This window comes from Athene cunicularia (assembly GCF_003259725.1).
Source record: "Athene cunicularia isolate RWA chromosome 6 unlocalized genomic scaffold, athCun1 chr6_part1, whole genome shotgun sequence".
Lineage (NCBI taxonomy): Eukaryota > Metazoa > Chordata > Aves > Strigiformes > Strigidae > Athene > Athene cunicularia.
Window position 1 is genome coordinate 20,596,163 of NW_020799105.1, and position 27,397 is coordinate 20,623,559.

The following is a 27,397-nucleotide window of genomic DNA, read 5'->3' on the forward strand; positions in this document are numbered from 1 at the left end:
GGGCAGGGGGGAGTCCCCGGGATCCCTGGAGGGGTTGAAGAGTCGGGCTGAGCCAGCGCTGAGGGATCTGGGGGAGTTGAGAATGGTCAGTGTGAGGTTCATGGTTGGGCTGGACAATCTTCAAGGTCTTTTCCAACCTAGATGATTCTGTGATCCTGTGTGATTCTGTGAATGTTTCTGTGCAGCTGAAAGGTCTGTCTCACTACTGCGGATGCTGTTAGAGCCGTTATGTAGGTATTTGTTCCCATTGCTCACTGCTGTGCTCCGCAGATTGACTTGCAGAGTAACTGTGACAGGGGGACACACATCTGGATGGACCAGATGATACGTGGCTTGTGGCTACTGCTTCCCTGCAAGGAGCAGCACTGGGTGAGTGTGCATCAGCCTGGAGTGCTTGGAAGGAGGGGAAGGCAGTGCTTGTAAAGGTCAGTTGTCTCAGTCCATCTTAGTAGACAGGGATATATTTTTTCCTTCATGAAAATGGGGACAACCTAACTGGGATCTAGTTTACAGACCTGTTATTTCTCCCTGAGGTGCTCCCGCGTCTCCTCTCCTGAGAACTCAGCAAAGGAACACGGTGGCTTTCAGAGCCATGTGCAAATCACGTTATTTTGGCTTTGCAATAGAAAATGGGATGTTTTTTGGGGGTATGTTCTGGAAAACGTTTGCCTATTGTGTTCAAATTTCCTTAATCCAGTTGTAGATAAGAATTGAAGTCAGTGAGTAGTCATGGACGAAACCAGAGGACACTCTCCCAAAAGCAAATGCTGAAGGTGTGGCCAGTAAGTGGGAGATGTTCTGAGTCAGCAGCATGTGCGTGAGAAAAAGCCAAAGCAAAGAGTTATTGTACCTCGACTGATGCTGATAATGTATGAAAACAAGAAAAGAGGGTTGGGTAGTAAAAATTTATGTCAAGCTATAGAAAATATATATGGAAAAAGATGTTGATAGTGACAATTAAAATTGAAATGAACCAAATGAAATTTACTAAAAATATTTAGAAACTGCAGCAATATATTGTTAAATATCCTGAAAGGAAAGGGCACATCTGATGCAAGGATAAAAAGGAACCAAACACTTAGGAAAACACTACAAACAAAATGATTGTGTGTGTGTGTGTACGTAACTACAGGGAAACATGTTGCAATGAAAATAGTCCCTTGTCACAGCATTTTAGAATAAAAATTTAGGTCCAAAGTCTTTCTATTTTTACGGTCCGTGCTAAGAAACATTCAGGAGAGAAGTAGATTGTATGCTAATACTTAGGTGATAACTGTGAACACTCTGAGTGGACTATTTTTTATTATTCCAGGTAAAAGCAACAGAATTATCTGTAACAACAGCTCGTCAGGTATCATTTGACCAGTATCTGTGCTGACTGGACTACTTACCAAATACCTTTTGCATTCTTTAATCCCACTTCTTATAATATATAAAAGATTTTTGTACACTACAGTCTGTGGGAGGTTTTCGCCAGACAGTATCTGGTTGACCACAAGCATTTATCCTTTCACAAAATACCAGGTACCATTAGCACAGTAATAAAACCCTTTTAGACTGCATGAGTGTGCTGAACTCACATTGTGCCTAATTTGCTGATAAATGTATCTTGTTAGGTATCATTTTCTCTAGATATGCATTGACCTTCCCTTGGATTTCAGCAGGAGGTTCATAGTTAAAGTACAAGATAATTAATGGCATAGCTAATCATACCAGATGTTGTACTGGCAGCATTGAGGGTAAAGCAATTAGGACTCAGCTAAGTACAAGTTAAAATAATCTGTAGGCTAACAACATTGCGGGGATTGTGCTGGGCCACCAGTGAAACTTCAAAAGTTGTTAGAAAGGACAGAAATGTTTCGAACAGAACTATATCAGCCATGGCCCCGAGGAGAAGCTTGAAAGATCCTATGGTTTTGCCTACCAGGATGTCAGCATTGTGAAGCTCATTTAAATTCATTTAAAATTGAAGCTGATGGCAGGAGGAAGAAGGAAAGGAAAAGTTTATACAACCTTAATGTCTGAAAATTGTTAAGAAAAACAATATGAAGAATGGATGGGGTGGGGGTAAAATTTCAAAACCCTTTGCAGAAAACTAGTCTCTGCAGGCAGTAGGAGTCTCCTCACCACCTGCCTGTGGCTGAGCAGCTTCTGGTCTTTACTAGGCACAATGGCTGGGATGCCACTGATGGGAGGATCTTTGGGCCTCTGTTTGAGGTCACCTTTGGTGGGAGAGCTGGTGTGCCCATGGCTGGCACCATGCTGAAGTCATTAATACCCTCTCCTCAGCGCTTGCCAGGCCACACCTGGAATAATGTGTTCAGTTTTGGTCCCCGCTATAAAAAAAACCAACCATGGACAGGCTGGAGAGGGTCCAGAGGAGGGCCACAAAGATGATCAAGGGGCTGGGCAGCCTGCCGTGTGAGGAAAGGCTGAGTTAGAACTGGGTTTGTTCAGCCTTGAGAAGAGAAGGCTTCGGGGAGACCTTATCACCATGTTCTGGTATTTAAAGGGTGGATACAGAAGATGGAGACTCCTTTTTTACAGGGAGTCACATGGAAAAGATGAGGGGTGATGGGTGCAAGTTACTCCTGGGAAGGTGATCGGACACAAGAGGAAAATTTTTCACGATCAGAACAATCAGCCACTGGAATAATCTCCCCATGGAAGTGGTGGATTCCCCGACATTGGACACTTTTAAGATTCAGCTGGACGAGGTGCTGGGCCAACTTGTCTAGACCGTGCTTTCGTCAAGAAAGGTTGGTCCAGATGATCCTTGAGGTCCCTTCAACCTGGTATTTTATGCTTCTATGATTGTCCCTCCACCTGCTGCAGCCTGAAAGGTGACAGTGGCTCCAGAGGGGTCCCCCTGCAAGGAGCCCATCTCCACAGCTCTTTCTGCCATCACTACATGCACTGTCCACAGAGGCTGCCAGGAGTGAAGACTTGAGATGTTGTCCTTTGCTCTCTCCCCCTCTTGCTGCCGAGAGTGCCCAACACTTCCTGTACACTCTGGGCTTCTTACCCCCTTATCCTGCCAATGAAAAATGCGTGATTTCAAAAATCCTGCCTTGTCTGGTGCAGAGCTACAGCATCTTGTCTGAACTCATTTCTTCCTGATCACGGAGTCAGGTGTCTTCTCTGCAGGATTGGCTTGGCTCTGCCCACGCACGATGTGTCTGTGGGGAAATGAAATAATATTTTCCTTTTACTGCTATTCATTCCAGGTGTCCACATACGTAGCACAGATTCTCCAGTGCATTCTTGCAGCCCATTGCTAATTCAAAGCAATATTTTGCAACACTTTGTTTACACTGCCCATATTTATTATAAGAGAAATTTCACTGGGAGAGAGCAGCCAGTGCAGCAGAATGGTTTACTGTAAATGATCATGGATCTGGGTGAAAAAAACAGGAGTCCAGAACGTGGACTTGGTGGTGATATACCATACTAAATTCAAACACTGGGGCAGTAACATGCAAGCCATTAGTGCTATGAAGAAGGAAGTTCTGTCAGCAAATGGTGATGGAAAAATCTTCACTGTCTGGCTTAAACTCGATATGATCATTACAAATCTGCAATTTACAGACCAAATTAGGCTTTTGAATTGAAAACATTATTTCTACCATAGCATATGGATGTGGAAGCAGAGGAAACACCAGAAGTAGAGACAGATGGCTTGTCATCTTTGTAAACTGTTCCCTTAGGAATATACCAAGTATCAAATGCAGTGAATATATGCCACTTGCCAGTATTTGTTCAAGAGCACCACAACTCCCTGCCTCCAGGGCGACGCAGACAAGGTCTATGTGAAGAGCGTAGCTCTGTGGATGAATGTGTTTTGAGGCACCTAAGAGAGCGATTGCAAAATCCCATTGGAATTTAGAAGGAAAAAAAAAAGTCTGTTCTAGATGCATGATAAACCACGGAGGTCATGCGGAGCACTTCCTAGGACAAACAGGAATTATGATTTCCTTTGTGCCCCCTGCAACTTTTGATGGTACATCTGTCCGTGTCTGGCTCTAAAACATGCTGCCAGTGTTTTAACAAGGACTTGCTACTGATAAGAAGTGTTCCAGCCCAACCTTCCCCATAACCCAATGGTAAACTTCATGTACCAGTGGCAACCTGCAATGCAAAGGTTATAAATTTCTCATGTCCTGCTCTCTTGAGTGCACTTTAAAATAACAGTGAACTCCACCAACTTTCGCCTTTTCATGCTGAGCCTCGAGAAAGGGAAAGGGCATAGGAATTTCTTTAAATTCACCTCCATCACAACGAGTTAAAGACTTCAGGCTAAGCTATCTACTGATAAATATTGCTGAACTCCAGCTATAACAATGGAGCTCTAGCAATGCCTGCCAGCAATAAAAGCAAACCTTGTGTTTATCTTGGCAAGACCCTTGCCTTCATTCTATCCAAAGCTACAAAATGCTAATATTAGCCCTGAATCCATTGCTTCTGAGCAATGACTTTCAAGATTCAATTACCGTGCCATTATTAATATACACAAGAGCCTGATTGTAAGTATCATTCTTAATAAAAGATAATGACAATGCCTTTCACTCAAGCAGGGATTGTATTCATGAGATACCCTGCCCTCCAAAAAAGAGACCTTGGTACTGTGAACACGTCCATGGCGCGTACTGCAAAAATACCAATTAGCTTAACCATGGCTTAGCTGTGTATTCAGCCATGTCCTCAAACACAGACTGTGTCTTGCCTTTCACCGTATCTCTTGGCAGGAAAGTCGTACTCACGCCGTACTTACTAACAGAGCAAACTGGTGTGCAGCGGGCATGAAAACTATCTGGTGGTAGTTTGGGTAGGTCTGTGCAGAAATGCCACCCAGACGTGCAGAAATCTTCACTCAGGGGAAACTGGGACAACGCTCACCAGCCAAGCTAGCGGTGGCTTGATGGGCTTCATGCTGAACAGGCAAAAAGCCAGGTTTTCTTTGAATATGCTTTTTGTTAAGCAGCAGCTGCACAGTTGGACCGGAGCCACATGTGTGAGCTGGAGTAAGGGGTGGAGCGTGATGACTATCAGTGAGTTCCTCTGTCGTCTGCATGGCAATGACTTGTATAATGTGACCAGGGCACTTGTTGCCCTACATGATCTCCATTATTGGCTTCTGATGGTTTCACACGACACATCACTTGCGAAACCCCAGTTGAGCAGTGACCTTTTTTCAGAGTCTGTTTCCTTCATGCTGTGGAGCTGCAGGCAGGTGCTCGAGCTGATAACAGCCCGTGATAGCTCAGAGGCACACGTGAGCACCAGGCTCCTACCCAGGGGCTCAGCCCCGTGGTCTCCCAGCGCTGTGGGCTGAGCTGCTTAGAAATGACACAGAGAAACAAAACACTTTTAAAGCACTTCTGGTGCTCCATGACCTTAAGCTGTATCGTAGCCTCTGAATAACTCAACAATCTTCAGGTGTTCAGTTAAGGTACAGGTGCCTCCTATGGCTCATGGTACCACCTGGCGTGTCCACAGCACCAACAGCTCATCCCCTTCCTTCAGCTCGGCTGCACCAGAGATCCAGAAGAGCCTGGGAGCAGTTTTACAACTTTTCCTCTGCAGGGGAATAATGGCTTTTTGGAGTTCTACTGTCCCTTTAATGTAACGTATTGGCCATTAAATATATACTGCAGAACTTGTTTAATTCTGTCTCTTTGAGTGTGCTTGAGCAGAAATTAATTAGCTATTTTTCATGCCCAGTACAGAATCTGGAAAGTACTACGTAAAATTATGATTAACTGTAAGAAATGGAAAGACAGTTGAAAGAGGAAGATTTGAGGAGTTCATTAGTGCTTCAGTAGGACTTTAGATCTGACTTGGCATGCTCTTGGAGACCCAGTCCTACTGACAGTGTCCTGCCCCTCTCTCCATGGCCAGTTCAGTCCACACCTCTGCAAAGGCAGATTACAAAAACATAAAGAGAAATGGATGTCTAAAAGTCCTGTCTGAATGTGAAAATAACTGTGACGTCCTTTTCTTTGTAAGATCCAAAATGCAAAAGGGAACAAAATTGTTTACTGGCATTAAATAATCAGATGCAGGAATAAAGGGGGTCAAATAAAATAATGCCTTTATCTCGCTCTGATACAGTAATTTGTTTTGCAGCATAAATCCAGTATGCTCATGCAGACTTTTCCTCAGAAGTTGTGTCACAGAGACAGGAATTCATCAGTATTTTCATTCAGGTATAGGGAAATAGAGGTTCTTGTACCACTGTGGAAATTAGTTAAAATTTCTTCTTTTACATGGGAAGGAAATACCAATTACAAGTGTTTCCAGAGACAAAAATGAGCGGGTGTGAAAGATGTGTGATTTGTGCCAGTTCTCCAGCAGACAGCAGCACCCTCCTCCTGTTCAGGGGGATTCTCCCACAGGGAAATTTCAACTGTTAGTATCTGCCCTAAATTGTTTTTGGGAGAATAAATTTCCCACTGAGTCTATCCTGCTTTCCTCATGCATATTTGCACTGGCGGAAGATCATTTTATGTCAAGAAGCAGAGAAATAAGAGAAGCAAAGGACAGAGTGATATAGAAATTCAATCCATTCATCCTTTTTGTCATCCCTGTGCAATCAAGCTCTCATATTTCTCGAGGAGACATGAGGGCCATTTAATGGCAGGTGATGAGCCAGAAAATGAATGAATTACCAGCAAGTGCAGACAATCCATGGGAGAACAATGCACACAATGTTGACCTTGTAGTAAGATAATTTGTATGCGAGATGTGAAACCAAAAGTTGTCATTTTTTTTTTTCCTCCTTTAGTTTTAACTCTAAGGAGTAAGGAAAGAACTACAAGCTGAAAGTCTACTGAAAAAGAATAAAAAACAAAACAAAAAAAAGGTTAGCTTACTTAAAAATAGGTCGATACAGCCCATCCTCTGAGCACATGGCCTCATAATTTCAAGTAAATTCATATTTACTGCCATTTCAGTGTTCATGGGGTTAGGTAATAAAATTCTCCCCCTCTTCTGCACATATCTTATCTAGTCAGGCTGCAGCCTCCAATGGGTAAGAGACTTTTCCCCTGCCTTTCTGCTGTGCCAGCAGCAGCGCCCACTGCTTGGTCCAGCCCAAGCCTAAGCACAGCTGAGGCAGGGTTTCTGCTAGGCTGCCAAGAGCACCCCAACCAACAGCTACCTAAGTTCTTTGGTATCTCTCACCTGTAAATCTCTGTTTATATTTCTGACCAACTGCAATCCACACATTTCAACTTGCGCATGCTTCCTGCTAAAGGATACAGGTGGCCATCTGCATTTCCTACAGTGCATCTGGCTGTCTTGCTGACTATTGCCCCAGGCTGAAGTTGGCTTTTACTGGGGTAGATACTTCAGCTCAGGTTGTATCCTTAGTCCATAACTGGAATCTTAAGCTTGGTACTTTTGTGCACATGAGTGTCTGCAGACATACACATTGTCACACCCTTTGCTGGTAGCTTGGTCTGAAGTGGAAGACTAGAAGAAAGAAGAGGGTAAGGTGGTCACAGTCCCTCTGCAGACATCTCATAGACATCTTGCTGCTCAGAGGATTACTGGTAGTTTACATAGATTTGGAATTAAACAAGTTGAATTTCCATTTCCATTCACAGCCTTGTGCTAGGGACTAGAATTTTATGCTTGGACGGCCTGTGTTAATTATTTCGTCATTTTGGCCTCTAAAAATGAATTTCAAAAGTTTTCTCTCAAAAACTTCAGTCATCTCTGTTAATGTCAGCTAATTTATGTTTTGTGAGAAGGCAAAACACATTTTACAGGCTCTAATGTTGATTAAAATATTTTATCTTATTTTAATTTTGTTGGAAAGAAGTGAATGCAACATTCACCTATAAACCTCTCTCAGCACTTCACATGTTACAAAACCCTGTTAAAATATGACATCCAAGAAAGCAACTACAGATGTTTTCATTGCCCAAGACATCTAATGTGTGAATGTTAAATTACTGAAGAGTGAGATTTAAAAAAATTCTTTCAGACTTAATAACATGGAATATTATCAGCAGCACAGGTAGGGTTTTGTTGTAATGAGATTTTTTTGCTTGTCAATTTGAAAAAAAAAAAAATCCATCATTTATACACAGGACAGCTGCCACAAAATAAGATGCCAAGAAAAACAAAACCCTGCTTAAAATGAGAACTGTTATCCTTTTTATTAATTTCCACGCTTAGAAGCATTTAATTCCTAGAACTATTCTGGTCCTGATTACAATTTACATCTAATCATAAAATAATTCTCTTTCGAAACTCTGTCTTTTGGCATGTTGTGTAACTAACATTATTCATGGAAATCCTGGCTCAGTTATGTGCCCATCAATCACTTCTTTTGGTTGGGTGTTTTTAGAGTTTTTTTTCCTTCTTTCTTCTCTAGGTTTATTGGTTTCTTGTCAGAAATGGAATATTGCATGACAGCTCCATTTATATCTGATGCAGAACATGAAATTGTGACATTTCTATTATCTCATAAGACTTAAGATGTAGTATTTGCAATATGTTCTTGGAGAAAGAACAAAATTACATCCCAAACATTTATATGAAATAAATAGAAGTGGTCTAATTAACATGGCAAACTCGATGAACATTAAAATTGAATTTCATTCAACGTACCTCATTAAAATCTAACTGAAGAATTAGAATAAAATCCTCAAACTGTTTGGAAAAAAAAAAAAAAAATTACCCAAATGCATTTGCACTGATGAGGAATGTACAGCTTCTACTACTACCAGTCAACACAGCGTATTTTCTCCCCAGTACTGCTGAATCATAAAACTACAAATCATCTATACAAAGCAGCTGTGACAGAACTAACAATATCTGAGCTGTTACATGCAATCTTTGTGTACAAGAAAGAATAAGATAATTTTACACTGCCTTCAAGATCTTTTATAAATGAAGGTCTGAAGAGAAGTTCAGCCAAAACTTATTTTTCAGTCATGCTAGTTATATTGGAGCAACAATTACACTTTCAAACAACAACTTGGTGCTTCCAGACAAGGGCAGCCAGCAGAATGAATCCAGTTACACTCAGTGATCTGATCCACTGAGGAAGTTTCCCACAAAAGTAACTTGGTCTGTACAGAAGTGGATAGGCTTGTGCCATCAACCATCGTCCTCTTTCTGGACATTATTTGGCTAAAACTAGAGCTACGCTAGTGTGTAGAACAGGATCAGTTTTCTCCTGCACTCTGAATAGCCAAACAAGACAGTAAATAAAATTGCTGTAGATGGTCTTTGCAAAATCATTAACTATCACTTTACTACCAGCAACAATTTTTTTTCCCCCTCATTTTCTTTCCTATTAACACCATAATAATCACACAGGACTGTAGCACAGTTCATTATGCTATGAAATTTTTACAGCTAACAAAATTTTTCTCAACCAATCTTAAGAAGTAAGAAAGGGATTTCCATCTTCCGTTTTCTAGCACCGTTTTAGCATAAACACAAACCATTAGCAAAGCTGCCATGGAACTTCAGGGGCAATTGTATCTTACATGGCTACCTTTACAAGCTGCAGGTGGGACACATTGACGTGAAAGAAGGAAGTTCAAAAAATATAATCCAAATCAGCTGCGCTTCTCTCTTTTGATTGCTCTTGTCCTTTATGTAGGTAGTGAGTTCATTCGTAATTTCCACCGGTGCCCTTTGCCATGTGAAGTAAAGCAGCTGAGGACATGCAGAGTCTGTCTCAGCCCCTTCTCCCAGGGCTGAAGCCTGCATCACTCTTAAAACAATGCTGGAGGACAACCCGAGGACCTGATACAGCTTCTCTGCAGAGGGTTGTATATTCTACAATGCAGTCGCCTGTCCCTGAACACCACAGGGACCAGTGATTCAGAGGTCAATGGAACACAGCTGCCCTGCTCCCCCCCAGCAGTAACTGGATTGCTGTGCTGGCACACGGGCCCTCTTCTCCAAGAAAACAACAGACAGGCTTGATAGTGCCCGTCAGGGTCCTGAGGGCACTGATAAGCCTTAATGGAACCAACCAGCCTCACATGGGACCTCCACCCCCAGCTCTGGGATCAGGGATTTTATTTAAGCTCAACCTGGGCCTATTAAAGGTGCAATAACCCTATAGCCCAGCTTTATGGCTTGTGCAATGCTCTAGGGAGGCAGGGTCTCTGATTCTGCCACAGAATTACTCTGCATGGCTATGGAGCAACTTAATCTTGGTGTCAACTCCTGGGCTTACTCCCTACCTTGGCCTCTACCCTGTCATACAGCCATGGACCTGCCTGGTGAACACTGGACCTCATCCTGACCTATGGATTGACTTCCTAGCTGGACCTGGGACCTGCTTCATCACTGAGAGGCTGCACTGTGATACGGGCTCTTGGTTAGACCTGGATAATCTCTCTGGGTCTGCTCTGCCTGGTTGGGCCCTGGTAGGTGAGGCCCCTGCCCTGCTGAGCTGGGGATGCCCTGCAGCTCCTTGTCCTTTAGGGACCTGCCAGCCCTCACCATGCACTGGTATTATGATTCTAGCTCCACTTCTGATCTCATGTGTAGAAGGCTTTAGACAGGTCACTTTCCTTCTCCTTAGCTTGTTTTCCCCATCTTCAAAAAGTGAGGTATCTGCTGACACCCTTTAAAGCTTAGGAAAATCTATAAATGGAAAGACTCATATATGAACTAGGAATTTACTGTAATTAAGCAGAGCTTAAACATGGGGCACAAGCTGGGTATGGCAGTTGTTAGGAAGATACCTCCTGGGGACTTTTTGGTTTCTGAAGTGTTGTTAAAGACAAATATTGGAAGCAACGCTGAGAACTTGCTTTTATGAGTAGCAATACAGATAACATTTTTAGAATTAACAAAATTCTAAAAATGTTTCCCTATAGACCTAAGAAAGGTGGGAAATTACATTACTGTTCCACGCACCGCTTTCTTCTCCTAGTGAGTGAAGTTTAGGAGTTTCCTGGTTCTGTAGAAAAGAATCTCATCCAGCTGCCTGAAGCTCACCTGGCACCACTGCTCCTAAGGAGAATGAAGTGTCTGACTTGCAAAAACCATTTAACAAGTAGTTTGTTTCTACATGCTCCCTGCACAGGAAAAACCTTATAAACTGTATCTAATACCACATCTCAAAACTTAATGGTGAAGGGAGGATGAGAATGCTGTCACCTGTTAAAGAGTATTTGGTCTGTTGGAGTGAAAGCCATGCTGAAGTAGGGAGTACACAGTAAACAGGTTATTTTTGAAGACTGGAATGAAATGCTAAGTAAGTGGTAGAGGTTTTCCCTCAAGGGCAGCCTAAAAGTCAAGATCAGGTGTCATCCTTAAAGGCAAGGTTTAGTTTAAACCAGGAGACCTGCAGCCTGTGCCACAGTGATGATAATCCTTTCTGGCTTTACAGTCCATGGACATATAAATCCCAACAATAACCAGAGCTCACAAAACTATTGTGCATCAGCATATGCCAGGCTGCTTTTGCTGGTGATAAGCTCATTTATTCAATGAACAGCCACTCTCATCTCAGTGGTCTGCTGATAGTCAAGTGGATCCATCCCTACGGGGAGCACTTTGCTTTGCCTGGAAGCTGCCCAGATGGCAACAATGATTAGTCCCAGAAATGTGTTTAGTTCTCCAAAGTCAGCTGTGTTTCATCCTCTTCACTGCAAGAAAACACAAAGAAATCCTTGCACAACGAAACACACAAAACCCACCACTCCAAAGCATAATACTTCTTTGGTTTGGGCATTGTAAGGTTTTCTGAATCTCATGGCTTTTGACATGTTATTACTCAAGATCTTAAGTTTGTTACAGAAGGTCTAGATGTTTTGAGACTCATGATCTGCAGAATGAATTTTTTGGTGGCCTTTTTGTCTTATGTGTCTGTTACATGGTTGACTCCAAGTTTGTACACTGGCTTGGTAACTGTACACTGGTTGTTGCTTTAGGCTACAACAGCGTATGCCTACTCCTGGGGAAGTCAGTGTCAAGGCTGTCAATGAGGTTAGTGGGAATGAAATATAAGAATTTCTCATTCAGGAATAATTTTGGGCAGCTCAGTATCCCACTGAGATGCTATGACTTTTGGTCAGATTTTCAGTACTAAAGAAAGCATTCTGTAGTTCCAAAACATCAAAAAGTAGGAAGCTGCCCCAAATCCCAGAGAATATGATCTAAGAAGAGACTAAAATTAAGCAGTTGCAGCAAAATATCCAGGATGATTATGCTGATATACCCCTATGTCATTAAAGCTTGGGGGGAGATATTTAGGGAACTAGTGAATTGCTGTAATGAATGTTTGTGACACACAGAGCAATGCACATGCCACTCATGATAGCTCATTCTAGTTCACTCTGAAATTCTCTCTAAACTCATCATATACTACATGTTCTGCTGCTGACATTTAAACCAGAGCAGCATACTAATGAGTCCAGGAGTGGGGAGAAGGTTTTTTTTTAGGAGTGAATTTGCAGCTGCAGTGGTCTTAGCAAGAGAAACAACACTGAATTAATAGCCTGCTGCTTCTCCAACCTGGATTCATAGGTGACTTAGGCGATTTGCATGGTGGCATTGAGGGTTTGGGATTCATTTGGAGAATTACAGAGTAATGGCTCATTTCCAAAATCATTCTGAGCTGCTTGCTTCTACTGTCTGCTTTACTGGAATTGGATGGGTTATTATAGAAATAACAGTTAAAGCAGAGAGGGATGGTGTCTCATCAGGAAACTGTCTTTAGCTTATCCCTCTGAAGTCAGTACAGCAACATGACTACCCACATACCAGCTTCTTCATCTTCAATTAGTTCCATCTTCAGGTCACTGTGGTTTATTTACAGGCAATGCTGTGTGCACTCGCATCTCTCCGGGGATGCAGCTCAATCCCCTGCAGCGCTGCTGGAGGGACGTGGAGCCTCGCTCTCTGCCCCCTCCTTTGGGATGGCTGGAGGGAGAAATCTCTGCACTTGAGGGAAAACGCCTCGCCCGAGGATGAAATTGTCATTATTTTCTAGAGAATGACACTCCTACCCACCTGTATACTTGGCATATATCCACCCTGCACTTTGGAAAGGCCTCTGAGGTCGTTCCAATGTCATTATTGCTACTGGGCGTTCAGTGTGGGTAAATATGAGCCTCGTATTGTCTTTCTTGAATGTGAAATATTTGCTTATTTGCGAATACTAGATTAAAAAAAAGAAGGAATATAAACACAAAATTCTGTCTAACGATTCTTACCACAATTCAGATAAAATTCTGTCTTAGAAGACTGGTTAAATGTGCTTTTTTGGGTCTAGGGCTCAACCTGTGATGTAATATTTCCCAGGGTCCAGTGTCTTATGTTAACATCAGTAAAATACTACCAGGATGATTTTATCACCAATGTGCTAAATTCCAGTGTGTTTATTATTTGTCTTTAGTTTCAGTCTGATGTAGCTCAGTGGGAATCATTGCATTCATTCCTCTTGATTTACTCTGGAATGAAGGAAAAGGAATCACTCTTTCCTTTTTTTGTTCCAAATAGATATCAAATTCATATAATTTTTGCAGACTTTTGAGCTACATATTCTATCCCCTGAATGTATATAGAGAAAAATTTCTTCAGGCAAAGAATTTGTTGAATAGTTACTGTGTGTTTAAATTAAGATTCATGCCAAGTACAGAGATTAGAGCCCCATCAGTTGCTATGTTTTTAAAAATTTTTTATTTGAACACTGTTTTCCTTCTACTGGCTAATGATAATAAATCGGCTGCCAGTAGCAATCCTACCACCTGTTGAGCTTCATTTCTCACACCCTACAACCGACTGCACAAACAGCTATAGCAAATGATTGAAGAAACAAAAAAAGGGAACAAGGATGCCTGTATCCAGCCCTGCTGTGACTAAAACAAGAGCAGAGGACTGCTCAGGAGCACCGGGGAGATCTGCACCCCGCTTAACAATGGACCCAGAGTACTCGGTCAAGAAGTGACCTTGGAAAACGGCAGCAAAGTCAAACATTTCTAGGCAGAATAGCAGGTATACAGTACAATGTTCAGCTCTTTGATGACAGCTTTTCATTTCAAACATCAGCATTTCCATATTAGTAATTAAAGAAGCAGAAAGTACACTTCATTAAAGCATCAGTGTTTATCAGGCTACTGAGTCTGGCTTAGCATATTACCTGTAATAGCTTCTCAGAATGAAAAATGCCCATCTGGCATATTTAGCTATTAAAAGGAGCAATTATTAATATCTGAAGGCAGCTAATACAATTTGGTTTATTTTTAAATGCAGGGTACATGTTCCTAAAAATTCCTCATCGTTGCTTTATTAGGACACATGATAAAGGGCCCACAGATATAAATAGGCATAAATCTCTTTCCTGTAGCTATATATACAAAACAGTCTCTAAGATGGTGCAGTCTACATATTTTACAGAAAAAAGACAAAACCAGTAAGTTGGACCAGCTGAAATATTGATATATATCACTATAGCAAAAAAGGTTAGATGTCCAAGTCCTAAATACTAACTTTAATGAGTTTATCTTGAAAAATATAATATTTTTTGTTCTGTTCCCTTCTAAAGATTAAAAATCCTGGTTTTGTACAGGTATAGAAACGCATAGTTCCAAAGCAGAATACTGTTATATTTCCAAGCAATCAAGATTTTTTTTCAGGGAAATCAGTCAAAAGTCCAATTTCTATTGTTATTTTCAAATTGCACACAAAGAACCGCCTGTAACATCTTTATTATTGCTGCCTGTCACGGCTGTAATATGATATTGTTTCAAGGCCAGAGTGCAAAGATATTGGAATATGCAAGTTACTGTAGGCACTGGGAGGCACTATGTAATAGTAAGTGTCTAGATCTGATCACAGGGGTTTGTTCTTGTAAGTCAAACTCTTCATCCAAAACCTGCTCCCATTTTCCCTATCAAGATAATGAACCAAAACCTAAAAAAATCTGCTTTTATAATTGATATAAAAGCTAGTTATATTTAATAATAATAAAATGAATAAAGCCAAATTAAAATCCTATTGTTGAAGCTGAAAACAATTGCAAAAATAAAGGCCAATAGGAAATAATGGCATTTACAACTCTAAATTTGACTATCAGCTCCCTCGGTGAGACATCATGATAGTATTCCCCACGCACTTCTGCTCTTTCATCTTCATATTAGTTTATCTGTTTTCTATCGTGCTGCTTATAATACCAATGTGCAAAACTGCTCTTGCTGTGCATGCATCAGTATTGACTTGGGACATCATGGCCACGACTCCATGTGGCACACAGACACTCTGCACCCCCCTCTTCAAAAGGTAAGGACACAGAAATGACACAATTTGCAGGGACATAAATCAGTCGCAGGCTAAAAATCTAACGTTGATGAGGGGAAATGTTGTCTTCAGCATTTGATGTGAGATTTTAAATTCTTTGACTTCGAACCTTTTCAGTGTCAGGCCACATCCAGTTCTCATTATCGTGAGGAAGAGTTATTTGGTACTGAGGAGAACTTCATCACGGTCTATAGGCTTCTGAAGGGAAGAGAGAGGTTGTTACTACGTGCCTCTTAATTTAGAGGCCAGTAAAAAATCCAGGAGTAAAAAATTTCACCTAAGGGAACACAGTGATTAAAATTAAGCAGAACTTTTCTATTAAGTTATTAGATAATACAGGGATTAAACCCACTGGACCATTAGTATAGCTCAGCAACGCTGTGTATACTTAATAAGGAAAAGTAGAATCAAAGTGCAGCTCCTTATTCTAAAGAAAGGTATCGAACCGTGTTGTTTCTTCCGAGATTTCTTCAGCTCATTTTATCTTCTGCTGAGCTAGTGTTGCCCTCCTCTTCTGGGTTAGAAATTCCAGAAGTTGCTTGGTATTTATCACACAGATGAGCTTAAAATATTAAAGCTTATTTCCCCATCTACTTTGAAAGGGCACTTCCATATTCTTATGATACATTTCTTCATAAATAATCAGAAGTGAGTGTTTTGAGCTCTACAGAAATCATTTGACACTCCTTGTCAAGCTCTACTAACTCTATGTCAGGTTCTTACTTAGAAGCCATTCTGTTCTATCATACCGGCTTCAAATTCACTTTAGTGACCTTCTGAACATGAAAGGAGGTCAGGCTTTTCTCTCAGCTGCTCAACACTTCAAGTTTTTAATTGTTTCTGCACTACCTGTCACTAAGCTCAGCTAGCAATGGCTCCATTATGATTGTTCTCAAGATTTTTGGGTCTACTAAAGCATGTAAGTAAGAAAACTTTTTGGTACCAAAGGAAATAAAAAGCACATTTTAAGTTTTTAAAACACATGCCTTTCCAGAAGACATTTTTAGCCCGTTAACATTAATGGTAATCCATCCAAGAGCTTTGATGGATGTCAGGCCAGGCTGTTGTCTCTTAGGCGCTTTCTGAGCTAGCTAGACATAGTAAACAAAACCTAATGAGCTATAATTAAAATCACATTGTTTAATATGTATTACTTGGCAGAGAGATGTTTTGCTTTCAAGTTAGAGTATGGTTCTGTTCTGGAAAGTCACTCGAAGAGTGACACTGGGAAATGGCATATTTATTTGTTACTTTTCTCAGACAAGTCAGCTGAGTTCATAAGCAAAAAAGCATTTCTTCTGCCTTACCCCTCACCCTGTAAATGGCATGCTTGGAATGAAATTTAAACCATGTCCTTCACTGCTTATGGTTCAGCATCACTGAGCAGGATAAAGACCAGAGAGGTCATAGCTGAGATCAGAAATGCAAATGAAAGGTACCTGTTGTAACCGTGAATTGAAGATATATCAGCGATTCGGAATGCAGCTTTCTACATTGACTTCAATTATCTTTCCATCTGGTGTTTGGGAGCTAATTCTGAAAGTGTTTATACATGTACTTAATCGTCATGCTGAAAATATCACTGACAAGTGGAAGCCCCATCTAATCTGATTATGCCAACTTTTTTTCATTTTCCTATGATTTTGTAAACTTTAGCTGTAGAACTGATGTTGGCGGGGGAAAAAAAAAATAAAAAAATCCTTCGAATTGTGCCACTGTATGTATCCCACATCCACCTGGTTACCCAGTTGACATTTCCTAATCACACGTGCTTGCTGAGGAACACAAATGTGGCCAAAGCAGCTGTACAATGCGGGTGGCCGACTACCTCCCCTGCTGAAAGCTCCTGCCCCTTGCTGCACAAACACCTTCACGGACTGTCTGAGCTCAGATCTTACAGAGCAGGCTAAAATCTGGCTGACACAAAGCTCACAGAACATAACCAGAAGCAAGAAAACATCACCGAGGGAATGTATGTATATTATGTCCTCCACGGATCAGTTCTCTGGTCTTTAATCAATAGAAATGAAAACACAATGAGCAGGATACATAGGTCCATAGGCTGAATAGGAGTAGGTGTTTACATAATACCTCTGTTGTTGTACTGTGGGTCACCAGACAGCTGGGAATGATGAAACTAAAAATTCTTAATGGATAGTTTCAACAGGAGTGAGTAGCCAGAACCCACAGGGAGTTTATGAATGTTTGGTATGTGCTGAATGCCTGTACTGTAACCTGCACCCCTGCTGCACTCACCTGCCCCTGTCATCACCCGGCTTTTACTGTAACGTGCAGATGTGCATCAAAATTGGGAAGGCAGTGGAGAGTGAAAAATGGATTAATTACTGTGAAATAAGTTGCACTTAAATACACTGCCGCAATTCTTTGGATCAGACAGTTCTTTAAAGCAAAAAAAAAAATAAAAATTAAGTTTTAGGCCAAATTTAAGGTTGTTAATCCTTCATTTATATGAGCTCAACAGCAGGAGAAGCATTGCAATGTAAAGACATAATAAACATTTGAAATTATTTTAATTATCCAACACACCTCTGAGTATACACATCTGAATCCCCTAGAGCAGAGTTTTTTGCTGACAGCTGCCTTTCCCATTCCCCTAAGTGAAACTGTTTCCATGTCACCACAACAGTTTTCGGGATCACTTCAGGGCTGCTAGAATTACACACTAAAAACATGCATTTAGAAAATTTAGGGACCCTTTCACTCACCATCCCTGCACAGTGACACGTTACCTTGGGGTTTAAACTGGCTATCTGAATGAAAAAAAGATAAATACAAGGAGGAGAAAGAACCTGAGGGCAGTTTGGCAGCTCTTGCCTACTAATAAAACACTAAATTACTGAGCAGGGGTGCAGGAGCAGGCAAGCAGAGTTGGGGGTGACAGGGATTAATCCGGACTCCTTCCTGCTACTGGAGAGGGGCAGCTCCTCACAGAGCCTGGAGAGGGAAGTTGAGCATCCCTGGCCAGAGCAGTAAATTTGGGTAGGAAAGAGAGGATTTATTAGTTTGTCACACTCATAGTAAGAGTTATTAAAGGCTTCTAAGGATGGCACCATCTAGTAGGCAGAAAGGTTGGGTTATTTTCCCACCTCTGCCCTGGGCTGGGTGAAGGGTCCCTCCGGGCTCAGCCTTGCTCATCCCTGTGCTCAGGCACAAGCCCACGCCACCACCACCAGTGGTCTTGAAGGTTCAGGAGCTGCGCTGTCTCTTCCCGAGCGGTGCAGAAGCTCCACCCCGCACAGGAGCTCTGTGCATCCTCATAACAGGAGCAATAGATATTCATCCACCGTGTGCGTTAAGCCTCCCTTTATCACTCATGTCCACGATGCTTCAGATTCATCTGCAAGAACTCTACTGAACTGCTGCTTGCTGCGCAGCTGTTTGTTTGCACTTAACAGCGTTTGCGTTTTCTGTGGAGCAAGATTTAAAGTTGAAGCAGTTGTAACATTCACAGGACTTACAGCCCTGCTGTGTGTGCTAAAATTAATGAATAGCATTTGGAGCACTTTGCACAAGAAGGACTAAATTATGTTTTATGTATACGTCTGTGCAAATAAAGAAAAAAAAAAAAAGCCAGATGGAGCAAATTCCTAAGTTCTCAGATAAAAAGACAAGTTAGAAGGTGACAGCATCGGTAGTAACTGCCTGGGAACACATTTCTAGCAAATATGGCATAAATTGAAATTGATCTCTTTATTGATGACAAACACATGCTAAATCAAATCAGCTGCCATTTGCCTTTCAGAAGTCCCATGCACTCGACATTAACACTGATTAGGTGACTTTAACACAGTCTGTGCCCTCGGAGCTGGATGCAGATCAGTTTGTTGATCAGGTTGGGAGATAAAACTATGAGTTGAGAGAGTTGCTGGTCAGAGCTTGGAGTGGTATGTCCATCCCCATGGAGCCTGAGGGTTTTCCTCCACGTGTTGGAAATGTGTGTGTGCGCTGCTGTGCTTCAATATTCTGCAAAGCAATGGGGGAGGGAGGAAAGAAATAGAAGCGAGGAAGCAAATTCCTGGTTTATGAGGAATTCCTGGGAGTCTGGTTATGACTACCTATATGTTTGTAAATGAATACTATGCAGCATAAGTCAGAGAAGACGGAGCCTCTAGTTGGCTGTAGAAGCATGATGGCTCTGGCACATGTCTATTTTTGGACATAAAATAGATTTTTCTTCAAGTTCTGTCACAACCAGATTTTAGTTGTGCAGTGAAGTAGTACGCTCGCCATCAGCTGACATTGTGCTCTGAGCAGGAGTACTTCTTCATAACTTACATTTTCCTTCCCTGAGAAAGGAGGGCAAAGCAACCCCACTGAATGGCAGCAGAGTGCTCTGGGGGAGCTGAAGATAACTGTGAGGCGTCATCTGTTCACTGGCAACACGGCTACAAAAAAGCACACGAGGAAAAACAATTCTTCAGTCATATTTCCTAATCTGGAGGGACAGGTGGGTGTGAAAAGTAATGACAGCCTGTAATAGCCTTGGCTAGCCATCTGGTAGGGTTTTTATTTGCTCTGTAAAATATAGTGAGTTTCATACTGAGTGTAGAAGAAACTGTGCTGTCTGAAAATTCAGTCAGGAAAATAGACTTCCAGGAGGAAAGAGAATTTCTTCCATCCCAGAAACATTTGCAGGCCTGGTGGTTTTGTATGTGTGTGCATATATATATGTTTACATGCACACGTGCACACACATATACGTTTCTTTAGAAAATTAAGAAAGATCTCAAGAGTATGCTTGTTAGCATGTTGTGTTTTAGTGGGTTAAAGAGCCAGTCACAGAGTAATAGAAGAGGTTTGAAATACATCCTTGTTACACACTGAATAAATTAAAAGACAGATGGGGAGGAACTTAAACACAGTCTTTAATCAACAGCTTTAGAAGAACACTTGAGAACGTGCAAAATCAAATATTCAAAGAAATGGGTAGGTAGCACAAGTATACCTATGTGGCATTTCTCAGCCAGATAAAATTGGTCCATGTTCAACTTCGAACATCAGTTTATCTGAAGGCTGAGCTGCAGGAGGGCTCATTCTTTCAGCCCTGCTTATCTGTTCAGGTCTCCACTAACCTGTAGCTATGTAATTTCTATCTCAAAGCTAGAATTAACTCGTTTGAGGAGTCTTTGTGGAGTTGCTCTCATTTGAAAGTAAAATAGCCAGCATATTATGACCCTATGGTTTGTAGGGTGTTGTGCAAAACATCCCTGGGCTTGCCAGCTCTCTCATTATGTTTCATGATCAAAGCTTTGAGCCAGGATTGAAAAACAATTTCGACTGTGACAGAGTGAGGATAGATCAGTGAGAAATTTAATTGCTCCTATTAATATAGTCTTAACGTGATTTCCGCTCCCAGGAGTGGATGTTGGGTCAAACACGGTTGGTGGGGTAAGCACACCCCCAGAGTGGAGTCAGACTCCACTCTGGAGTGACTCCTGAGAAACTGGTAGATGCCAATCAGCGGAAACATATGTGTCAAATGGAGAACTTCACTGAAATTGTCTCTGCATTAGGTGGGGCTGTGACCACAGCTGTACTCACCTCTTTCAGGGTCAGGTCTAAGTTAGAAACAAAACCCTTCTGGAGAAGGGCTGAGGAAGGAGCAAGCAAAATAGCTGAGTGAAGTTATTTAGTTGTTGGGGTTTTTTTAAAAACTTTGTATGTCCAGTGCCAACTGAGTTTTACTCATAATGCTGGGGTCTTTAAGGGATCTTTAGGTTGTTGACTGTTGTATTTAAAGTGGGATATGGGTTTTGGTTAAGGACTCCAGAAAAAGGTCTACCACTTTGGACATTATTATATTTGTAACCAGCCATTCCAGTTACTGCCCCATGCTCTGTGACTGCTGAACAGCATCTATCCAATCCCACACAATGCCCCAATGAAAAGGACAAGGTGGTGTTCGGGGCCAACCATGAGTGAGGCAGCAAATGGTTGGGTTTCAAGGAAATTATCAACAGTTGATAGTTAGGGCTTTGGTTTTGTTTTTTTTTTTTTTTTTAAAAATAACACTCATTCCAGGTTTATGAATAGTTACGCAGCAAGACAGAGGATCTCTATGCTAATGATGGCTGTCACATGGGGAAGTAATCGCCCTGCAGGGCATAGGAAAAGGTGAGGAGAGGATTGCTCTACTATAACATTGACTGGTTTACGGGCAGGTATTATCGTGTTAATTTTTTGGAGATCAATAACCACAAACTGCCAGAGCACTGCCAGGATTTAGCAACATCTAGAGGATGTGCCTTGGTTTGAAAAAGGCTGAGGGATGAACAAGTGGATGTACCGCTGGTGGAAGAATGAGCAAAAGATGCCGTGCTCCAGCCTTACTTTTGACTGTTACAAGCTGAAGGGTGTGACAATCACACTATTGATGGCTCAGCAGACTGCTGCTATTTCAGCTTTCCTGAACTGTCAATGGCACTAAATTATGATTATTTTTTCCTACAGGTGGTTGTAACTTAATTGTTAGTTCTTACCAGTGCAAAGAGCCTTGCCACCTGATTTTATAACTGTCGCCTAATAGCATAGAAAGCTGCTCATGATTTCTTGCCACAGAAACTGTTCTATCTTCAGTAGTGCTAGTAGCTTTGATAGCAGAAGTTTGGGAGAGGTTGTTTCTATACTTGGTTCCAGTTAATTGCATAATTGGTCTTATAATTGCATGCAGTACTAAAGCTGTTTCTACTTTTATAGAGCTCAAGTCGGAATTTTAAGGATAGTTTTTGCTTCCAAAAAGTTTTTATTTTCAGTACAGAAGTGCTAGAAAATGAATGATAAAATTATAAATTAAAATTATTCCTTCGTGAAAGGAAGATGCCATGTATAGTAGATTTTAGCTAAACAGGTCAGTCCTAATCTAGAAGCCTGAGCAAAACCTCTCTCTGGTAGCAGTTACATCCACAAAGATTAAGCATTCAAAAATAAAACATCCCAAAGATTAAGATGAGCTGTGAGGTTTTTTTATTTATTTCGTATTTACAGTGCTGTGAATCAACACTGCAAAGTTAGCCTCTAACAGTAGAAGTTTTATTATCTGAGAGAGCAAATCCTCATCTGAAGAACAGACGTACCACACTTCCCACTGCAGAGCATTTTGAACTACAGTAGGAACCTGAGCTCAACACAAATCCTGGGTGTTCTTGACATTAGCTTGAGGTACTGACTGCCTCGAGAAATATGAAGTGCATGTGTTAAGTAACTTCTTATTCTTGATTTCATCATTAAACTTTTTTCCCGGTGCTTAAAAAGTAAGACAGGATTGAACACACTCATGTAATTTCTACTTTTTAAGTACTTGCATTTCTGATATTAAACACACTGAGTTTTTGAATTGCGGTTTTAAACTATTCAAAACATATACTACATAAAAATATTGTTGAACCACTGAAACGTAAAATAATTCAACGACAAATAAAGGAGAGAAAAAAAGGGGAGTGTCTATGGTAGGTTCCCTGCTGTGATTACTTGGACGGTTCCTCTGCACAATTGTTCCGCCAAGACTTCAGCAGATGGAGTAATAGGCAAGCTTTAAACACTGATTACCAATTCCCGCACAAGCGTTTTCTGTCTGTTTTGTCAATTTGGAGATCTTTCATAACTATTCCCCAGAAGGCTCTAATGCCAAGATTATCCAACAGGCTGACAAAACTAGCTGGTCACCACATGCCAGGCTGGCTGCAGAGATGAGTCCTTATGTGCCCACTGGAAGCAGAGCTGCAGCAAGAGCTGGCGCTGCCTCGGCTCTCGGGGGCAGCTGCTCAAGGCTACAAAGTCAACGTTCATTTAGCCTGCAGGAAGCACCCGTATTCCTTCATTCAGGCTTCTCGTATCTCAATATAATGCCAACATACTTTTTTCATGATATATGGAGATTTTAATCCCAATTTTGTTGGTAATTGCTAGAAACTCAAGCATCTTTTTGGTTCCAATTGTAATATTTTAAAAGCATCCTATACTGCCTAATAGTTTCCTTTATCCAGATGTAAGGGGAGAGCAAAAAACCTGTTTGATCTTTGAATAAAAGCCAGCAGGTGACCACTCAATGTGGAAAAATCACTTACGAATTCAATATTTATATTAAAGCCGTTCTCAGTGTGTTCAGACCACAATGAGCACTCAGGTTGCTTAATAGGATAGTTTTAAAGATATTTGTTAATCATTTAAAATATGAACGCTGATTTTAATCCTTATTTTTTGTTCTAGTAAAATGGAACTATACCAGAATCCAGCTTTTTGCTCATTAACATTCCAAGAACAGAAAAGATTAAATACTTGCACCAAGTAACAAACCAGCTTTCTAAGTTGTGCAGGACCTCTGTGGCACAGGACCTCATAAACTCAACCTTAAAGACTCTTGTTGGTGTTACACTATATAAAGATTTTTATTTCCTACTTTCATTTCACAGTTTATCATTTTGCCCGTTGCAGGCTTGTTTTGACTGAATTCTCACTGCATTTCATTTCTTTTTAAAAACATTATCTTATATGCTCAACCGAAATGCCTTTATGTCTGCGTGTGGGGAGCATCCATATTTCAGCTGTCTTTGATGATCTTCTCTATATTTAATTCGGGTGCTTTTCATATTCAATGCACTAATTGGCTTTTCACAGCCTGACTTTTCAACTCTGCATGATAGATCTTATTGCATTAATACCATTTTTACCCTTGTTTCCTCTCCTATTCTCCAGCTTAGTATTTTTCCTTTCTGTTAGTTCTGTGCCATCCTCTTTCCTGTCAGTAATGTGTATATATGTAGATCAAAGCTGCTTCAAATTAACATCTCACCCAACTCTTTTCCTACTCTATGAATTCTTATTTAAAGACTTACGTTAAAAACTTTTAGCTTATTTAAGTTTGCTATGTAGGCTCCTCTGCAGTTGTGTGGATTTACAGTACCCCTCAGCCTGGCCCTCTGACCAAAGCTGTGGGATAAAATCTGGAATTTAGACAGTAGGTGTGGAGTCATCCATCACTTACCTTGTGACCATCAGTAGTGCTTCCTCACATATATCACCTGTCACAGGAGAAATGGTTTACGTCTGAAATAAGTCAGCTGCTGAACTACGAGTAGGTTACTCAGGGCTTTGGACATTGTTCTCTCTGTCAGGGAGAGCTTTTTGTCCCTTTAATGCTGTTAACTTTGCAGCATGTTCATTTGAGCTATCAGGATCGTTGAGCCTTCTCTGCACAAGGGAGCAGACCCTTTTCTGGATATTCACTAGCAATAATTCATTAAAGACTTTCTCCTTGCTCATATTTACCGAGCAAATTCTCCTGCAGTCCAAAGAAAACACTTCACAGGAGGCAACTGCTGCTAAAAAGAGAAAGGCAACACTATGGTGCATGTATTATAATTGTCTGTCCTCTCATTAAAAAAAAAAAAAAGAAAAAAAGAAAAAAGTGAAGGCATTTATGTTTTGTGCCATATTTACTTCTTCAATCTGGACTCTTACGATCCTTTTACCCTTAAACCAGTTATTTCTTCAAAAATGTTTTCCAAAACTTTTATTATGACAGCAATATCTCTTTTCTGAAAACTCTTCTATGTTATCCAAGCCTCACGGAGAAAGACACTCCCACTCTTGTCCCACCATGGCCCTGTAGAACTGTGCTGTGCAGACAGAGCGCCTAAACCGCTAGATTTAGGGTGTCCAATGGCCAGATGTACAGATGTTTGTACAAGCAGACTTTGGATCTCCAGCAGTCAGGCAGCATTTAAAGGACCTAATGGATTGTTACTGTTGGGGAAAGAGCTCGAGTGGCACAAAGGAAAACAGGATTTTACATGGAATGCTAACTCAGTTTCTATGATATTAAGTCTTTATCCTACACCTAAGAGACTGATAAAGATAATCTTAAAAAAAATTATTTATTTCAAATAAAATAGCCTACTTACATGACATTTTCTTGCACAGATTATTTGCACAGAGTATTCCAGTGCATCTATTTTCCACTTCATATCTAATGCCTTATTTGTTTGAAATCAAAGCTTTAAAAAAACAAAACCAACTAAAGCCCACACCCTAAAAAATTTAGCCCATCAGCCAGAATAGGAGAGAAGCCGCCATTAGCACTTAAGCCCCCTTCGTGTGAGGTTCCCCACTGTGTGGTTGTGTACCAAAACAAAACGCTCAAATAACATGATGGGGGGGAAAAAAGCACTGCATGTGTGAAATATATTTACTGCCTTAGGGAAGGCAGATCAGGAAAAAGTATCAATAGGAAGCAGACTAGGAAATACTAAACCAGCTGGATATCATCAATCCATGAGCCAGATCCCTTTGTGTAAGTGTTTTCTGCTCTACATCCAGGACACCGTAAATTCAAATTTAACTAATACAAGAGCAAGTTTTTGCACAGAGACGTCTTAGTAATAATTTCCAGTGGTGAGCAGGACAACTACCACACATATTTATTGTGCATTTTTGGTCTCCCTTGTTTTGAAACTAGACTCCAGCTGCCCAGGAGCAGGTGGGATTAAGCAATATCACCCCAGTGGAACAACTCAGAAGGTACCTTGCACAGGAATCACACCTGAGAGGTATAGAGGAAGAGACTAAACAAGTTATAGAGTCTCATCCATGAGAAAAATCTGGATTAGACATGAAAGCACAGATATTTTCACAGATGGAGCAGGAAGCAATGTATTTTAACCAGAAATGAGACTCTCCTTTTTTTTTTCATCTAAAAGCACACGTTATTTTAACCAAATGCTTAAAATTCTAACACTGGTTTTGTTTCTTCTACATTTTTAACCAACATTCAGAAAGCAAGCAGGACAGACTTTTACAAAAGAAAATCTAGAAACGTTGTGAAGAGCAAAATCTGTAAAGCAAAGCACTACACTTTTTGTTTCAGAGGGAGAATTGATGAAAAGAAAAAGACTTATTAGTATTGCCTTAAGAGGCTAGTAAAACCTTAAGAGTCAATAAATTATCAGAACTAGACCACATTTATCCAAACCTTTTATCAGAATTAAGGTTGATATCTACTAGAGGAAAAATGCAATATATAAGTTCAGGGAAGCCAAATGATATTGTGGGAAGCTGAAGTAAACAGTTGCATCCACTCCCAAAGGAGTGTGAGATTATTAAAAACTAACAAGCTGCAATCTTTGTCCTCAATTTTTAAAATTGTTCCAACATTTGATGATGGCTGACAGCAAAATTGGGACTCATTAGAGACTGTGGAAGGGAGAGGAAAGGGGGAAAGGAAATCTGCTTGCACTAGGTCAATGTTCCGTGCTTGGAGATTTAGAGAAGGTAATTCTGAGACAATATACTCATGAAATGAATTTAATCATGTGCTATGACAAAATGATCTATAAACTCATAAAATAAGAGACATAAATAAATAAAATAGTGACAGTGAAAAAGATGTTCAAAATCTTATCTAAACTGGAATGTATTTAATCTCAATATAACGTTTATAACGTTATATAACGTTTATAACGTTTACTTCTGTCCAATACATTAGTCTGTTTTTTTCAGCATGCTGAAATGATTTCAAACACAAGCAACGGAGCCCGGATTTTACAAGGGAAGAAGACTTGGCAGTCTGTATCTGTTTCATTCTAAAAAGCTTTGTAATATGCACACAGTGAATTAATTAGAAAATACAATAGAGAAATGCAAAGCTTTGCTGTTTGTTAGGTTACCAGATAGACTAATTAACATTGCTAGATACCGTATCAGGATTAACGACTATGTGGCCAATTCAACAGAAAGCAGTTTGTGAAAAAGGTAAGACAACTGGAACCTAAATCACCCTGATGGGATAAGGAGCGTGATGGATTGAAATGGAAAAACTGAAGAGTGTTGAGCCATGGCATGCGAGTTTAATAGTGTGAATATTCATATCACAGCTCTGGAAAGGTTAATTCATGTACTGGGCACAGGAACAGCAGAACACAGACTCTGGATATGGCATCAACCCTTCCCCCATGCTGCTGCTATTTCTCTTTCAGCACCAACTTGGCAGTTTTGTCCTCATTTGTAGTTTAGAAGACAAAAATAGACAAGAGAAAGAAAAATGCTTTTGCAAAACAGGGAGGATTGATTTACACCTTGTGAAAAACTTGGAAGCTGTGGA